The sequence below is a fragment of the Rhineura floridana genome, chromosome 13, assembly GCF_030035675.1.
Source record: "Rhineura floridana isolate rRhiFlo1 chromosome 13, rRhiFlo1.hap2, whole genome shotgun sequence".
Classification (NCBI taxonomy): domain Eukaryota; kingdom Metazoa; phylum Chordata; class Lepidosauria; order Squamata; family Rhineuridae; genus Rhineura; species Rhineura floridana.
In genome coordinates, this window is record NC_084492.1 from 7,456,884 (window position 1) to 7,475,496 (window position 18,613).

An 18,613-nucleotide genomic window follows, 5' to 3' on the forward strand; every position below is an offset into this window, starting at 1 on the left:
GGTGCCAGTCTCCAGTAATAACAGCACTATTCTCATGCCTGTCTCCACACATGTGCAAAGAGGAGCGTGGGTGCGTGCAACTGTTTGTGGCCTGCTGACCCCACCTTCCACGCACATTTGGAAAGATCCACTTGTAATTTGTAGATGTGCAAACATGTCGCCCACGCAATTTGACAAAACTGGGCTATTTAAGGCAAGGTCCGGCGTTCTTACGTATATGGTATAAGCAATATAAATTTAATCTGAAGGAACGCCTCCAGTATCACCAAATATGCCGCCAAACAAGATTGGCCTCACAAGACCTTCTCTCGGTCCCACCAGTGAAAACAGCTAGGCTGGTGCGGACCAGAGAGAGGGCCTTCTCGGTCGTGGCCCCCACCCTCTGGAACTTGCTTCCTTTTGACCTTCGACATGCGTCCTCCCTGATGGCTTTTCGTCGAGCCTTAAAGACCTTGTTATTCAGGCAGGCCTATGGGATTTCTGGGGTGGGTTAGGCTATTACTAACAGGTGGTTTACTGTTGTATGAATATGTTTTAAATTGTGTTTTATATTGTGTAAGTCGCCCAGAGTGTCTGTTAAGTCAGACAGATGGGCGACTAACAAATAAAATTTTATTATTATTTTATTATTAATGAATAAACTTAATAAATATGCAGCTTATGGGTGCATCGGCTCTTCTCAGGTCTTCCACCAAATTCTGGGGCCTGGCTGGGTCAGCAGCTGCATGTTCAAATAAAGGTGTGGCAAGTTCTCCGATGTAGTTATTCTGGAGCCCAGATATCTGGTAGATTTTAAGAGCCTTACGTAGCAACAAGCCCAGGTTTGCTACCACTTGTTTACTTACCTTGCCTTACTGATTAGGATGCACACGTGTTTGCCATACGGAGAGATTGCATTTTCGGCGCACACTTTAAAAAATATTGTGGGAAGCAGCCCTTAGAGCATGCATAGCTAACTTCCAGCCTGGGTGTGTGTGATGTGCTCCCCCAGGCCATTCCCCCCCCCAATTTTGGGATAATGGCAAAAAGGAAAAAAAACACACATACAGTGAAGTGGTTGGAACCCAGCCCCCGAAGGGAGATGCAAATCACCCCCTCCCCTGATGCCAGATGGATCATTTGATGAGCAAAGGGAGGGGGTCTGCATAGATCAGCTGAGGAGGGGGTGCTATGTGCATGTGTCTGCCTGTGTATGCAAAAGTGTGAGTGCAAGGGTGGGGGTTGGCCCAAGCTGATTATTGTGTGCACACACACCCAGTTCCTTATTTGCTATTGTTATCCGGGGTCATCACAAGTTTATGAGTGCTGTACAAACACTGCGGTTCTGTCTGGAGAAAACGATTGTGAATCTCAAAAGGGGCAGCCCACCCTCACCCAAAGTCATGGAGAGAAAGGATCTGGGATAGACCAAATCTGATTTTGAGGTTCAGAAACATTTACACTTTAAAAAAATGTTTTTCTGACTCAGCTGCGTCTCAAATTTTGGTGCACGCTCCACTCCACTCAGAATGTGGGACAGCACTGGCATCATCCAGACCAGACTTCTCTCATTTTCATCTCTAACCCATCTGTCAACTCCCGTGGGCCATGGTGGCTGGGGCAGGAAAGGAGTCCAGGCCTGAAAACTCTTAAGAGGCAGAAGTGTAGCTGCCCAGGGTCTCAGGGGGACTTACTCTACTGTTTGGGAGTAGGGTCTCAGCAGGGTCCCTATGCCTCCAGCTTCCTACAAGCCAATCGGCATGAAAAGGGAGTGTATTAGCCACTGAGAAGAGTCTTCTCACTGGCATTCTTGTTGTTTCCTGCTGATTGGAGCCAATCAGAGCAAAAAAAGGGGAGTCAGCCATTGAGAAGACACTTTTCAGTATCTAACACTCTCCCCTTTCATGCTGATTAGCTCCTAGGGCCGTCTGTTGTTGCGGGAGAAGGCATTAAGATGGATCTCATTTTCAACCCAGCAGTAAAAGAAGGGGAAGGGGGCATGGCTGTGGCTGTGATGAAGGGACCCTGCACTGATGAATTTGCCGCTACACCGCAGCTTAGAGGGCCAGAGATTTTCGTCCCGAAAAGACAGCGAACATCCAGGCATCGCCTGGGGCGACCCACCCGCTTCTCTTGCAGACCGTTATTTTGTGACCAGTCAATGTTACCGCTAGCGGGCAAGCTTTGGAGCCCGCCAGAACTCTTCGTCAAGCCGAGCAGGAAGGGGTGTGTATGTGATTGTGATATTTAGCAAAGCGAGGGGGCGAAGGTGTTGTTGGCTATTAAACCGAGAAAGCAGAGGTTAAATTTCCACAAGTGAGCTACGTGACTTAGCAGCGAAAGTTGGCAGAGCTCGAGCCATCTTCAAGGACACGTTGCTAAGCAACCTAGGCTGGGGCAGCTGACCTTATCTATATAGAGGGCCAGCAGACACTTGTGAGTGTGGGGGTCGAGGAGTTTGTACAGAGAGAGCGCTTGTGATATATTCTATTGTCAGTAAAGTGACTCTTAAAACTTATTACTTGTCTGGCTCATTGCTTCAACTGGGATCTAGCCTGTCACTATTCTGTTCTACATCCTGGGCATCTGCTTGCGCCCGAACCAACATCCAACAGGTGTGTGTGTGTGGAAAGCTGGCTACGTCGGGGTTGAAGCCTTGCGCTCCGTCTGCAGCAACCACGCAAAGTTCCTTGCTGGGGTATCGTCCCAGAGGGGCGCGCCTGCACTTCAGCCTGGGCCGTCCCTCCGAGGGCAGCCCCGGGCCTTTCCTTCCTCAAAGCAAAGCCCTAGTCAGGAGCCGCTGGGAAGTAGGAGACTTCCTTCTCGCGGCCAGCCCCTTTAGCGCCCCTGCCGCCCGTCTTGGGCCCTTGTCGCCGTGAGTCTGCTCCAGGAGAGAAGAGGATCGGCCCAGGAGGAAGAGGAGGAGTGAGGCGAGGCGGGACGGGGGGGGTTGGCGGAACGCCACGAGTTTCTGGCGCAGGGCCTGGGCTCGGCTCGCCGCGCCCCCTCCTCCTCCTCCGGGGGAGGCTGAGCTCCAACCCGCCCCTCCTTAGCTTCCGCCTGGCGCATTTTCGGCTCGCTGGAGCGCAGCTGCTGGCGACGGGCGCGCCCACCCCCCGCTGCTGCGCGCAGGCTGCTCCCCTCGGCGCGCCCGCGGAACCCATCCCGGCGATCCCCCGCCGAAGCCGTGGCGAGAACAGGGAGGCAGGAGCCCTTGGGAGCTGTTAGGGCGGCGGCAGTTGCTGGGAGGAGTCGCTGTTGCCGCTTGGCGACCGAGAGCGGACGGACGGAAGCGGGTGAGGGCGCGAGCTGTCGAGCAGCGGCGCTGATCTCTGCCGGAGGGCTCTGCTGAAGCGCTCTCCGCTCACCCGCGGCGAGGAGACCGACGTCTTTGGCTCGCTTTCTCCGGGAATGCCCGCGACGACGTTGGCGGCGCCTCGGTGGTGAGAAGCGTTTGGAGGACGAGTCCGGAGCGCCTGAGCTGTAAGTGTGAAGGCGACGCGGAGGACGGGACGGGGAGTTCCTATCGGCGCTCGGACTGGGGACCCTCCCCCGGCGGCGGCTGTTGATAGCCCCGGAGATATTTTCTTTCCTCTGCCCGTTGCGCCGTGAGCCCAGGGCGCACGCCGGCGAGCTTGCAGTCCTCGCTCCCTGGCGGTCCCTTCTTGAAGCTTGCGAGCGCCGGAGTTTCCACGCTACCTCCCCTCCCCTTTTCCCTTTTCTGTTGCGGGGGGGAGGAAAGAGATCTTTTCACACATGCCGCCTGGCCAGACGCGGGTTCGGCACCTGGAGTAGCTGCTCATCCCGACCCCCTCTCCATATGTGGCTGACACACGTGTTGGCAAACTGTACACAAGTTTCTCTCCACCTGTTGGTCTCACGTGTTCAAGGCGCTAGTCAAAACGGCTTCGGTGTGTTTTTCTGAAGAACGGGTAGCGTGTAGGCACCGTTGGACCTTGGACCAAGGCTCAGCCTCGTTCTTGTTCCAGGGTCTGCACTTAACTCAATGCTGCAGCCTTTTATGATAAGAATGATGGAGAGGTGAGATGGAAATATGGGAGACAAGGAGGCAAAACCCTGGAGCAATGATCCAGAAAAGAGTACTTCTGAGGGCCTGCAACCGCAGCCAGGCAACACACATCTGGGATTGGGGGGATGGAATTCTGCGTGAAAGGGTGGGCAGGCAAGCACAGGCTCCAGCTCCTGCCCTGTTAAAAACTGAGCTCTAGGAGAGCCCTCCCCCCTTCCAAAAACACCTCTCTCTCTGTTGTCTCTCTCTGTTGTCTCTCTCTCTCTCTCTCTCTCTCTCTCTCACACACACACACACACACACACACACAGAGAGAGAGAGAGAGAGAGAGAGAGAGAGAGGAGAAGGTACTCTCTTGGCAGGCTAGTAGGGCTTTGGTGCCTTGACATAAATGCAATAATAAAAAGAAGTGTGCATCCCTTTGCAGCTCACCATTTTTTGGCTCCAAATCTGGCTTTTTTTGTTCCTTCAGACAAGTGTATCCCTCTTGGATCAGCCCTTTCGCCTGGCCTGGCCCGGCCCGGCTCCTCTTCCCCAACCTCTGATAGCTTTCTGGGCAGTTTGTATTTGCAGTGCCCCAGACACCTGTTTTTATACAGCATATCCCCACGATGTCATGCTGGAGTTGAACATGTCCCAATTCGCAGGCCATCCCCTTGTATTTCGTTGGTTTTCTTTAAGCAGAAAAAAAATCTGATAAGTTCAGTAAAGTATAGTAAATAAAGACTGACTGTTTAGTTTTAGTTTAGTTTAATTTCATTTATAAACCGCCCATAACCAACGGCTCCCTGGGCGGTGTACAACATAAGATAATACAATAAATCAACAAAAATCACAAAATATATGTTTACCCCCCCCAGCCCACCACCCCCTCCCAGTACCGGGGGAGTTCTGAGCGCAGGCAGGCAGTAGCAACTGCACAATGGAACCCTTCCTGTGGGCATGCAGTAATTGGTTATTTGTGGGCATGCTCAAAGTGAGGTGAATCATGGGGAAAGGAGAGGGTCTCTGCATATACAAAACAGGCACATTTGGTCACTCACCTCTCACAGGTATGTATGGGATACAGCGTGGACGGATGGACATAAAACTGAGACAGGTCTGGAAGATGCCAGATGTCCCAAATGCTGATTAAAGTAAGGTGAGAAGGAAGCGCTGCCGTGGGGAAGTGCTCTCCCACTCAGCCCACTCGGGAGAGAGGTCTCCAAGGGTTGCCGAACTGTGAACCATCCGCTCCTGCTGACAACATGTCTGCTGGGCATCCTGACCCACGACACAGTCTTCTTCCTAACCCAGGGATGGAGACCCTGTGGTGCTTCAGATGGTGTTGGACTGGAACACCTGCCAGCCGCAGGCAGCACAGTAGATGGTTAGAGCTGGTGTCCAACAACAGCATCTGGCAGGCCACAGGCTCCCCCTGCCCCACTTTATTGCCTTGGGACTTCCTGAAGCACCTGTGAATGGTCCTATCATTGACACCTGTTAACAGGAGAACGCCAACTGGATGGAGAGCGGGAAATGGTGTGAGAGTCCATATCTGCCTCTCCTCCCTCCCCCAACCTGGTGCCTAGGGATGGAAAGACCTGTCTGTTTTGGTTCTCTCAATTTCTCATTTTTCCAATGTTAAATTCAGTTCTCTACATTTCTGCAGCAAGCTGAGGATTTAAAAAAAAATCCTCAAGAAAATTCTTCATCATTTTAGTGCAAATTTCTATAAACACATTTTTGTAGGCAGTTTTGACAAAGGTACACATTTTTGCAAGCCATTTCTCATCATTTCATGCCTTTTTACATGTTATTTTCACTCACATATTCATTTTTATGTTGTTTTATGTAAATGTTGTTTAGTTGACGAACTGTGTCCCAAAATTCTAATAAGTGCAGATTTTAAAGGATGGCTGGGTTTCGGTTCTCATATTGTTTCAGAAATTGAGTATTTGATAAATTCTGCTTGAAATGCGAACGGAATTAAAATTCTCACCCATCCCTACTGGTGCCCTCCTCATGTTTTACCAGCCTTTCCCAGCTGTTGGGTCCCCTGATGTTGTTGGACTGCAACTCCCATCAGCCCCAGTCTGCATGGCCTGTGGTCAGGAATTATGGGAACTGTAGTCCAGCAACATCTGGGAACCAAAAGCTTGGGAAAGGCTGTGTTAGACTGTAATTCCCATCAGCCCCAGCCAGCATGGGCAATGGCCAGGGACGAAGGGGGCTGTAGTCCAACAGCATTTGGAAAACCACAGGTCCCAAAAACTGGCCTAACCCAAGAAGGTCATTGGGCATCCCTAAGACAATAGGCTGGTCGCTCTGCAGTGATTCTGTCCTCTTCCTTAGACTCCCCTCACCCCAAAAACTATACAGAAACTGGGCTGGGGTACATCTTTTAGTTTTGGGTGGGTTTTCTCTGTTGATGGTGCTCCATCTATGGCATGTAGTCACTACCTGTGGTACTTTTTAGATACTGGATGTTTTTTGAAAAACACACACATACGTCTTATTTATGAAAGCCTTTTGCCAGCAAGTAATTCTGGATGCTTATTTACTAAAAACATCTTATGTACTAAAGCCTTTTGCCAGCAGGTAGTTGCTGATGGTTATTTACTAAAAACATCTTATTTACCAAAGCCTTTGCCAGCACGTAGTTGCAGATGCTTAGAACTGTATCTACTATAAACCATTGCTCTTTGGCTTTGTAGTATGGGGGTTTTAAAAACTGATTTTAGAGAGACTTTGCTTTATATATATATATAAGGCAGCTTATATAAGGCAGGATATGCATTTGAAAATAATTAAGCAATAATACAGTCTTTACTGATTCATCGAGTAACTGCAGCTGAAATATAAATGGAAACTAGCATAAAATCCCACATTGCAAAATTCCAACGACTGCAGTTGTTGGTTGTGCAAAACTGTTTAATCCAATCTCCCAGAGCACTAGCTTATCTTTTTTTCTGCTTTGAAAGTTTATTAATTTTTTCCCCAATGGAACAATAACAAATCCGGTAACTCCGCCCATCCCAACATGCTGTAATTCAACAGACTTGTGGGCTTCCCAGAAGAGGCATCTGGTTGGCCACAGAAAGGACCAGATGCTGGATTAGATGGGGCTTTGCCAGTGGTGGCTGGTGCCCATTGGGATTGGTGGGGCAGAAGGCAAAGAGCCTAACAGCGGTTGGAGCCAGAGCAAATGACAGAAAAGAGAGGCAGAATGTTTTTAAGTTCCTCCTGAACGTTGATTGTTATTTATTTATTTATTAAATTCCTATCCCGTCCTTCCTCCCAAAGGAGACCAGAGCAGCAAAGAACAAGTGATAAAGCTTGTTAAAACCAGTTGCAATAGAGATGGAGACTGGGATAAAGGTCTCTACTTGAAAGGCTTCTTGGATGAGGAAGGTCTTCAGTAGGTGCAGCACCTGTCTCTAATATTTTATAATGAGGGAGATAGGTAAACCTTACCACGGAAGGCATTCCACCAATAGGGAACCACAGAAGGTCCTTTCATAGGTCAGTGCCAACAAGGCAGCACACAATGGCGGCACCACCGACAGGGCCTCCCTTGCCAACAGGACCTAAGATGCTTGTTGTTGTTATTATTTACATTTGTATACTGCCCCATAGCCGAAGCTCTCTGGGCGGTTTACAACAATTAAAAACATTAAAAACAAATATACAAATATACAAATTTAAAAAGCTTTAAAAAAAACAATTAAAAAACACATGCTAAAATGCCTGGGAGAAGAGGAAAGTCTTGACCTGGCGCCGAAAGATAACAGTGTTGGTGCCAGGCGCGCCTCGTCATATAAATCATTGTTGGGAGAGATGCTCTTTTAGGTACTTGGGTCCCAAGCTCTTCAATGCAAGTCAAATCCCATCGTGCTTAGCAGAATGCTAGCACTCACACCTTCAGTTGGGCCTGGTAGCTGACTGACAGCCACTGCAGCACTTTCAGGACCTAGTCTTATCAGGCTGCCTCACGTACCAGCCTAGCAGCTGCATTCTGCACTAGCTGTAGCTTCTGGAGCTTCAGTCAGTGATGAACTGATTCAGAGGAATCAAGGAATGGCTCCCAGACGGCCAAAATACTCCCAGAGATTCCTCCAAATGACCTACCAGCCAAAGGGCAACAGAGGGAGGGACTTTGACTTTCTTGATCCTCAGAGTAATTCACTTTGCAGCCGCTCTGTAGCTTGTAGTAGCCTCTGGCTTATCATGCCCTCTTCTTGACAGAGGCAAGGGTAGGCGGTTGTGGCTTCAAAGGTTGCTTGAGCTCCAGTACCTCTTAGTTCTGAAATTCAGGCTTTCACACTACTCCGAGATACTTTGAGTGACTCTGAATCCATCCACACTTTTCTCTGGAGTGGCCTTTGCCAACCTGATGCCCTCCAGATGGTTTGGGCTATGACTCCCATCAGCCCCAGCCCACATGGCTGTGTGCCCATCAGTTCCAGCATCTTGTGGCTGTGTTGGCTGGGGCTGATGGGAGTTCATATTTAAACCAGTAATGCCTAACTTACATGCTGCGAAAGAGCTCTCAGTATTAAGAACAAAATTGGGGCTCCTGTGAGCTTCAGAGTACTCATCCATAGAAGAAGATCCCTGCTGCATCTCTGCAGGAATCTCTGTCCTGGCTTTGCCTCTTGCTCATCAGCCTCTGATGACGAAAGGCAATTCTCCTGCATCTTTGCATGGAGCATGATTGAGTTCTCAAATTCAACACAGAGGCATTGCTTGGGCCCTGAGGTGGGGTGAATGTCGTGTTTGCTTCTCTGGCTTTGCTTCCTTCCACTGAGCATCTGCCTGGGCAGATGCTCAGGTAACTGCCATGTCTCTTTGCTCTGGTGCAATCGAATCATTCAATTACACAGCAATGCTAAGAGTTGGCAGAATGACCCACCCTTGGAAGAGGTTTTTGCACCTCTCCATGCATTTCTGCTCAAGATGTGTGTCCTTCAAACGAGGAGGCCTGCCTAGAGTAGCAACTCCAACAGAAACACAGTGGCGTGGGCTCCTCTGAGTGTACAAAGCTGCAGCATACCAAGCCATTGCTTTTGTCTGTACCGGCCAGCAGCGACTCTCCAGGGTTTCAGACAGGAGTCTTGCCTGGAGATGCCAGGGATTGAACCTGGGACCTTCTGCATGCAAGGCAGATGCTCCACCACTGAGCTACGGCCCTTCTCTTAGGACTGTCATGAGGGCCTGTGATTCGTAGACCTCTTGAAATGTAAGGGTGAATTATAATTCAGGGGAAGCTCTCAGAAGTTGGGAAATGCTGTTTTTTTTTAATTATTATTATTATTATTATTATTATATATAATTTATTAGACGCCTATCTGGCAGGTGAAACCTGTCACTCTAGGCGATGTACAACAAAAATAAAATACATATCGAAATATAAATTACAGCATACTAAAACAAATTACAGCATATAAATAAAACAACGTAAAAATCAAAATGAATTATGACAGCCAATCCACATCCAACACTGAATGGCTATAACAGATATCCCCACCAACTTAATCAAAAAGCCAGGTCTTCAGCTGCTTCCGAAAACACAAAAGTGATGGAGCTAGGCGAATGGCCACTGGCAGGGTATCCCATAATAGGGGAGCCGCAATGGAAAAGACTTTGGAACTAGTGCCGGCTAGTTTAGCCACTCTAATTGAAGGAACCAGGAGAGATCTAGCTGCTGATGATCTGGTACGACCACCTTCTCCAAGAAGAGAAAGTTTATTCTTCAAGTAAATTGGACCAGCATCAGAAAAAGACTTAAAGGTTATAACCAGTATTTTGAACTTTTAGGTGTTGGGGCTCCAGTCTCTCTGGCAATATGGCTTGATTCTGGGAAGTGTGTGTGCATGTGGGTGCACACATACTGTTCTCTCTCCTGTATGAGAATCAAACCCCTGTCACCCCTGCTTTGTCTTTTTGTCAGGCTCTGCTTTAGTGTCGAGCTGAGGTTGCACTAACATTATTAGTGCACACTAAAGTCTGCTCTGGCGTCCTCTTTCTGCCAGTGCAAAGGCTGTGGGAGGGAGATGGTTGCTGGTTGTGTTTGCAACGGGTGTATACGCTGGTGAGCCTGAGGGCAGCTGGATCGCATCAGTGACACACTATCGAATCAGCTGCTAAATGAGTTCTCGTAGCCCCATTAATCCAACCTGCTTTTTGCATTCGATTCTGGAAAATTGCTGTAATTAACGTGTCCTACTTGTTTCATGCTCGCTCGCTCTCCTCCCTCCCTTCCCCCTTCTATTGAATGGATGGTGACTTTCTCTTTGCAGCAGTTATCTTAACAATATATTGGCACTTCACCAAGATAAATGGCTAGATCTATGAAAATGTAGCTGCTTGGAAAAAGTTCATTGCTTACAACTGAGCTGCCTTTTTCCTCTTTCTTTTTGATGTTTCAGTGCAAGTCAGATCCCATTGTGCTTAGCAGAATGCAGTCAATTTCCACCACCTTCTGTGGCTTACAGTACCCGGTTCAGACCTCACACTTAACTAAGGTTAAGGAAGTGTTGGCTTGTAGGGATGGGATCTGTTGGCCAGTGCCGGGTCGAAAGCATTCCGTCGATCTAACAGGCTGGCATCGATTGAGTTTATTCTGTATCTGCTAGCTGCTGCTTGTACTGATCTGGGTTCTTTTGCTCAGAAAAAATATAAATATTAATACTGATATCTTTTTCTTTTAAGAATATTGATAGTTTGAAGAAAATATTGATATTTTAAAAGGAAATATTAATAAATTATCATTCTTACAATCAGTGTTTTAGAGGCAGATTTTTTTTAAAAAAAATCAAATTTGGCTGCAGAAATTAGGTACATTAACATCGGATCCTCAGCAATTGAGAATAAGTGAATTAAGGAATTCGATACCAAATCAAAATTGGGTGGAATTCTAGCAGATCCAGGGGTGTAGACATCCAAGGTCTCAGGGGGTCTTAGTCTCCTTACTTTTTTGGGAGCAGGGTCCCAGCAGGATCCCTATGTCTCCAGCATCCTATGAGCCAATCAGCATGAAAGGGGTGTGTGTTAGCCACTGAGAAGAGTTTTCTAACATGCTTCCTTGCCCTTTTCTGCTGATTGGAGCCAATGAGTGGGAAAGGAAGTGAGTCAGCCACTGAGAAGACTCTTTTCAGTAGCTAACACTCTCCCTTTTCATACTTATTGGCTCCTTAGGACATCTGTTGCTGTGGGAGAAAGCATTAACAAGGATCTTATTCTCAACCCAGCAGCACAGCAGTTTGCCACTACACTACTGAGCACACCCCTAGTTTGGTGTGATGTCTGAGTTGACAAATTGTGGTTCCTGCCTCTGCTCCATCTCAAGGGGATGCCGCATCGGAGTGTTGAGCCGTGCTGGAAGACGAAAGGTCCCTCTGTACCTGCAGGTCTGAAAGCTGATCCCATGGTTTGTGTTTCTAACTATGGTCATCCCAAACTATGGCACGGTGTAATGTCGACCCAAACTAATGTGGTTAATGTCCTCTGTGCTCATCTACTCTCATAGAAGGGCTGGAAGATCAGCTGATCCAAGCCCTTGTGTCAGGGCAAGACAAAGGCGTGAGGGCTAGAGATCCTACTCCATAAAAGAATTCTCAGCACCCCTTCATAGAACTGACACCTGCAGATAAACTGGTTTCAGTGTGTGGTGCAGATACGCTCTCAGGCAGAGGTGGAAACCTCAGGCCTGGGGGCTGAATGCGGCCTTCCAGGCCTCTCTCTCTGGCCCTCGGAACTCTTTCTAGGCCACGCCCCTCACTGGCCCTGCCTTTGGCCCTGCCTTGTGCCCTGAGTATTGTTGCCCGAATGTTGGGGAGGGGCCGCAGCTCAGTGGGAGAGCACTCGCTTTGCATGTCACAGGTCTCAGGTTTGTCCTCAATGTCCCCTTGTCTGAACCCCCGGAGAGCGGCTGTCAGTCAGTGTAGACAAAGCTGACCTAGATGGACCAACGGACTGACTCGGTATAAGGCAGCTTCCTGTGTTCTTGTGCTTCTGAATGGGGTGATTAATTGAGCATTCTGGAGCTCTTCAAAGATCAGGCATTTGCCGGAGACAGACGGCATGTACAGCTGCTGAAAGATCGGCCCTTTTGTTTTAGGTAGGAGTGACAGCTGCCAGCTTGTGGGATGATGCTCAGGTGCGCCGAGGACAACATTTGGCAGCTCCGATGTTCTGTTGCTGTCATGTTTGAGGAAGATTCTTCCTAGAAAAATTGCTCAACCTTGTCTTAGCCTCTGGGAGGCCTGGGAGGGGAGCCGCTACCCCGAGCCTCACAAATGTGGGCTCTTTGAGGAGCTCTAAAGCTGTCTGGAACGGCAACTTTTCCCACTAAAACATCTGGACTTCTGTGATTATGCCAGGGATGCATTCAGCACAGACCACAAAAGGCCTTGGAAGGGCTAGGGTCCATATATATCCTTCATGTTCATGCCTTCACAGTCTTGGGTAGTTCTGCACTTATAAAAGGCTCTGCTTTTAAAAGTGGTTTTTGGCATGTTGCAGATGGTTCTTATGGGAGGGTTTTTTGACAGCAATAAGCAGACTTCTTTGGAATTTAAGCAGTTGTCAGACTCTTTATCCTACCCTGGTATTGACTCCGACTGACAGCAGCTTTTCAGGGTTCCAGGCAAAGTGAAGCCCGTCTCATTCTCTGCTGCCGGATCCTTTTAACGAGCGATATTGGGAATTGACCCTAGGACCTGTTGCGGACAAATCATGTTCTCTGACACTGGTTTGTAGTCCCTCAGGGTACTTTCCATTTGGTTCCCAAGCAGCATGCAAGGCCAGACCTGCTGCAAGCACACCCAATGGCTGACTTTTTCCCCAACGTTGAGCTGGCGAGGGAGCAACCGTAACTCTCTCCCAGCCCTACCTGGAGATGCTGGGGCAAACCTGGTACTTTCTGCACGCAAAGCAGATGCTCTGTCCCTGAGCTACACCCGTTTGTCAAGGCACAAAAGACTTAACGAATCCTTGGAAGGTGGTGTTTGATAAGGCTGCTAGGGCCTCTGAGGCTCAGACCATGAGATTTGTGGAGTAACGCTTGGGGTCTGGTGCCTCCTAGGTCAGGGGTGGAGTGGAGCTTGGTGAGTCTGGGGGCAGAGCCTGGCCGGGCATGGTGGCTGACGGGGTTGGGGCTTGACCTAGAGGTGGAGCCAATAGCAAAAGCTGTCACACCAAGCAGAACACAGCCTGCCCCCTTGGTTTTGCACCCCCATTGAGATTTTACTCCTCCCCTCCTCCCGGAGACCCTGAGAAGGCAGATAATAAACTGAAGTTTCAGGTCCCTGAAATCTGGCATCCTTAGATGGGGAGCATATGCCCTGAGTGTGTGTGTGAGTGCATTTATTGTAATGTTGCATCTGGATGTGTGTATGTACAAAAGCACGTTTCCCAGTGCGTCAGGGCCAGTTATAGGAATAGTCTTCAGCTTACATGGCAGTAGCAAGGAGTAGCAGCATTATAGCCAATGGATCAATTGGCCAGAGACGGCCCTTATCTCTGGATCTGTGTACCAACCTGCCTGAGAGCTGCGAGGCAACTCACTTAAACTAAAACCTTTCCCCAGTGGGGACTGGCTGGGCTAGACGCAGATGTTCTGACTCCTTTGGCTGGCCGGCTGTTAAACATGGCCCTGCAAGCAGAAATCTAGCAGGAAAGGCTTCTCCCATCACTGCATGATGTCAGGAAAAAGCTTCACTTGCACTCCTAGGCGTATGCTTGGATGTTGAGGATTTGGTTGAGGCTCGTGGATACGCATGAGGCGTGTTGTCAGGTACCTAAATGACTTTCAAACATTGCAGAGATTCATGTTGAAAACAGAGGGCCTGTTTGGTTTTTCTTTCTTTTTCTGCATCCTGTGATGCAGCAGTGCCCCCGCCTCCACTCATAGTCATAAGCTGTGTTTTTAATGTTGGAACTGGATTCAGTTGTAAGCTGAATCGGGTTTTGCACTCGTGGTTTTCATTATAATGCTTACATCCTGCCACAGGAGAGTGGAGTGTGCATGCATGTGTTAAATTCACTAATGCCCAATGAGTATTTGAGATACGCAAAGGTATGTTCTATCTGTAAGTGCCAAATGTTGTCATTAGCTACATGCAAGCGTCATTGGTGTGTCGGAAGGGGATCTTTGAACGCAGTTAATAAGATTATGCTCCCCATTCTGAGGGGTCCTTTCAATCAAGAATCAAAAGAATCAAAAATTCTGCTTTGCAGAATAAACATTGTTAGAAGACTAAAACAGCGTCCATAGAGTTCTTGACACAAATTCCAGGGAAAGGAATGAGAAATACTTTAATTGAGCTGTGTTTTGATTATCCCATTTTGCTGCCTGAGGTGAAGGTCAAGATGATGCCTCACTCATTCCATGTACGCAAGCCAACCAGACTGGCAGCTGAATCTTACTTCAGTGCTGCTGAGAGGACAGAGTCGTTCACTGCACTTGAGGGCAGCAGACTAGCCTACAGAGTCCACGACAGGCCACGGTGCATTAGAGATGGGGGGCGGAATTTGATTCAGTTCACATTCAAAGCCGAATCTATCAGATTCGCACTTTCGGAAACAATATGAGAGCTGAAACACAGCCATCCTTCGAAATCCTTGGTGAGTCTGGGGGCAGAGCCTGGCCGGGCATGGTGGCTGACGGGGTTGGGGCTTGACCTAGAGGTGGAGCCAATAGCAAAAGCTGTCACACCAAGCAGAACACAGCCTGCCCCCTTGGTTTTGCACCCCCATTGAGATTTTACTCCTCCCCTCCTCCCGGAGACCCTGAGAAGGCAGATAATAAACTGAAGTTTCAGGTCCCTGAAATCTGGCATCCTTAGATGGGGAGCATATGCCCTGAGTGTGTGTGTGAGTGCATTTATTGTAATGTTGCATCTGGATGTGTGTATGTACAAAAGCACGTTTCCCAGTGCGTCAGGGCCAGTTATAGGAATAGTCTTCAGCTTACATGGCAGTAGCAAGGAGTAGCAGCATTATAGCCAATGGATCAATTGGCCAGAGACGGCCCTTATCTCTGGATCTGTGTACCAACCTGCCTGAGAGCTGCGAGGCAACTCACTTAAACTAAAACCTTTCCCCAGTGGGGACTGGCTGGGCTAGACGCAGATGTTCTGACTCCTTTGGCTGGCCGGCTGTTAAACATGGCCCTGCAAGCAGAAATCTAGCAGGAAAGGCTTCTCCCATCACTGCATGATGTCAGGAAAAAGCTTCACTTGCACTCCTAGGCGTATGCTTGGATGTTGAGGATTTGGTTGAGGCTCGTGGATACGCATGAGGTGTGTTGTCAGGTACCTAAATGACTTTCAAACATTGCAGAGATTCATGTTGAAAACAGAGGGCCTGTTTGGTTTTTCTTTCTTTTTCTGCATCCTGTGATGCAGCACTGCCCCCGCCTCCACTCATAGTCATAAGCTGTGTTTTTAATGTTGGAACTGGATTCAGTTGTAAGCTGAATCGGGTTTTGCACTCGTGGTTTTCATTATAATGCTTACATCCTGCCACAGGAGAGTGGAGTGTGCATGCATGTGTTAAATTCACTAATGCCCAATGAGTATTTGAGATACGCAAAGGTATGTTCTATCTGTAAGTGCCAAATGTTGTCATTAGCTACATGCAAGCGTCATTGGTGTGTCGGAAGGGGATCTTTGAACGCAGTTAATAAGATTATGCTCCCCATTCTGAGGGGTCCTTTCAATCAAGAATCAAAAGAATCAAAAATTCTGCTTTGCAGAATAAACATTGTTAGAAGACTAAAACAGCGTCCATAGAGTTCTTTTTTTTTTTTTCAATAATTTTTATTCAGATTTTCATAAAACATACAAGACAAAATCATAAAACATTCAAAGACAAAAAACAAAATCAAAAATAGTTAAACAAAAAGAAAAAAAGAAAAGAAGAAAAAAAAGAAAACAAAAATAAAAAATAAAGAGTAAAATATTGACTTCCCATTTGTCAAAGATCAAATCAGTTATAAGTCTATAATATATAGCAATCCTGTCTCTTAAGTCATATTATAAAATCACTTTCCTCCAGTAGTTATCTTACTTAATCATCAAATCTCATAAACATTACTTTATTCTTTCCACAAAAAGTCAAAGAGAGGTTTCAATTCTTTAAGAAATATATCTATCAATTTTTTTTTTCCAGATAAGCATATCGATTAATCCATCTCATTACTAATTATGATAATCTTATTGTCATAACCATAGTCAAAATAAACATTTCAATTAATCCATCACATCAGAATCTGTTAGGTTCAGTAATTTCAATAGCCATTGTTCTATTATCTCTATTAGTTCCATTTTCCATCTTCCATCTTCAGTAGTCTTGTTAAGTCCAGTAATTTCAATATCCAATCTTCCATTATCAGTATTCCATAATAATCTTGCTGTCAAAGCCATAGTCATATAATAAGAGTCTGATGGGAATTACCTCTATCCCAAATATTTTCTTGCCATCCATTCTGAATAAGTTGCTGAAATACTGCTGTAAAATCATATCTCTGTTCTTTTTTTCAAAATACACTGGGTCATCTCTTAAAAGTTTTTCCATTGTCACATGGCTGCAGTTAATTCCATAGATTTTCTCTATATTGGGCTCCATCACATCATTCCAGTCCAGAAGATAATCCATGCCATTGATAACTTTATCTCTAGAATCTTCATTAATTTCTTCAGAGATAACATTGAGTTCCAAACAATAGATTTTATTTCTAAAGTCCATAGACTCCAAATCTTGTTCCTGTTCCACGTTTGTTCCAATCTCCGGGATCTCCTCTCTCACAGGGACCCCTATTCCAGTCTCCAGGGTCTCCTCTCTCACAGGGACCCCTATTCCAATCTCCGGGGTCTCCTCTCTCACAGGGACCCCTTCCAGGGTCACCTCTCTCACAGGGACCCTTATATCTTTAATCTCCTGCTTCATTTTACTCAATTCAATTTTCGTTATCTCAATCTCATTCATTATTCTCTGAAACATAGTTATTTCCAGATTCTCAGCCACTTTCTTAATTGCCATTTTAAAAGAAAAATATAGGAAAACCACTTCTTATTTCAGCAACAATTGGGTTAATACTCCAAACTTGGTGACATCACAGTATAAACAGAGCAGACAGCCTTATCTCTCCAATAGTTAAGTAAACAAAATGCAGTTCCCAGGATCGAAGCAATTAATGGCAATCGTCAAGAAACAGATTCGTCAAAATAAAATAGACCAAAAAGAGAGTAGTCTCAAAACAGTATAATATTTTTCAAAATAAAAATCTGGAATAGAAATCCCTCTTCTGTGTGTATCTTTAGAATGCAAATCCAGGACAGCTTTTTGCAACAAAAACAGAGATAAGCTATTAATTAGTGCGTAGCAGAGAGAAGTTACGGCTCCCCAGTGAGATGTCAAAAACCGATCAATCTGGCAAATCTCTTTTAAACAGCAACAATTTAAGTCAAGTAAAAGAAAAATATAGAAAGAAGGGTGCTTGCCTGTTAGTGCGTTCTCTCTTAGAAGATAAGATGAACGTTCGCTTTAACAGATAGAGCTTGCTGTTGAAAATCCGTCCCACCTTCGTCGGCTGGACCTCGTCCCATAAATTAATGAGATCTGGTCGTCCCAACAAAAATAGGCTTTGAGGTTAATCTCTTCGTTTCTCCCTACCCGGGAGAAGTTTAATCAGTCAAAAAAAAAAGAAAAAACTGACTGATATATCTGAATAAGCTTCTTTTGAGGCAGGAGCCCGTCTCAAAAGCAGGCACAGGCTAAGTCACCCTTCCCGGAAGTCCTGCGTCCATAGAGTTCTTGACACAAATTCCAGGGAAAGGAATGAGAAATACTTTAATTGAGCTGTGTTTTGATTATCCCATTTTGCTGCCTGAGGTGAAGGTCAAGATGATGCCTCACTCATTCCATGTACGCAAGCCAACCAGACTGGCAGCTGAATCTTACTTCAGTGCTGCTGAGAGGACAGAGTCCTTCACTGCACTTGAGGGCAGCAGACTAGCCTACAGAGTCCACGACAGGCCACGGTGCATTAGAGATGGGGGGCGGAATTTGATTCAGTTCACATTCAAAGCCGAATCTATCAGATTCGCACTTTCGGAAACAATATGAGAGCTGAAACACAGCCATCCTTCGAAATCCTTGGTGAGTCTGGGGGCAGAGCCTGGCTGGGCATGGTGGCTGACGGGGTTGGGGCTTGACCTAGAGGTGGAGCCAATAGCAAAAGCTGTCACACCAAGCAGAACACAGCCTGCCCCCTTGGTTTTGCACCCCCATTGAGATTTTACTCCTCCCCTCCTCCCGGAGACCCTGAGAAGGCAGATAATAAACTGAAGTTTCAGGTCCCTGAAATCTGGCATCCTTAGATGGGGAGCATATGCCCTGAGTGTGTGTGTGAGTGCATTTATTGTAATGTTGCATCTGGATGTGTGTATGTACAAAAGCACGTTTCCCAGTGCGTCAGGGCCAGTTATAGGAATAGTCTTCAGCTTACATGGCAGTAGCAAGGAGTAGCAGCATTATAGCCAATGGATCAATTGGCCAGAGACGGCCCTTATCTCTGGATCTGTGTACCAACCTGCCTGAGAGCTGCGAGGCAACTCA

The 18,613-nt window shown here is 46.9% G+C and overlaps 1 protein-coding gene across 2 annotated transcripts in view; it reads left to right on the forward strand.

Annotated features, from left to right (window-relative positions):
• The first annotated feature begins 2,766 nt into the window (after positions 1-2,766).
• Positions 2,767-18,613, forward strand: part of CPNE2 (copine 2) — a 214,690-nt gene continuing 198,843 nt past the window's right edge. The window contains exon 1 of one of the 2 annotated variants that reach the window (XM_061593744.1): positions 2,767-3,462. The gene's annotated coding sequence lies outside the window, so the exon portion shown is untranslated. The remainder of the gene's footprint in view (positions 3,463-18,613) is intronic. The other variant, XM_061593745.1, reaches the window with a different exon arrangement.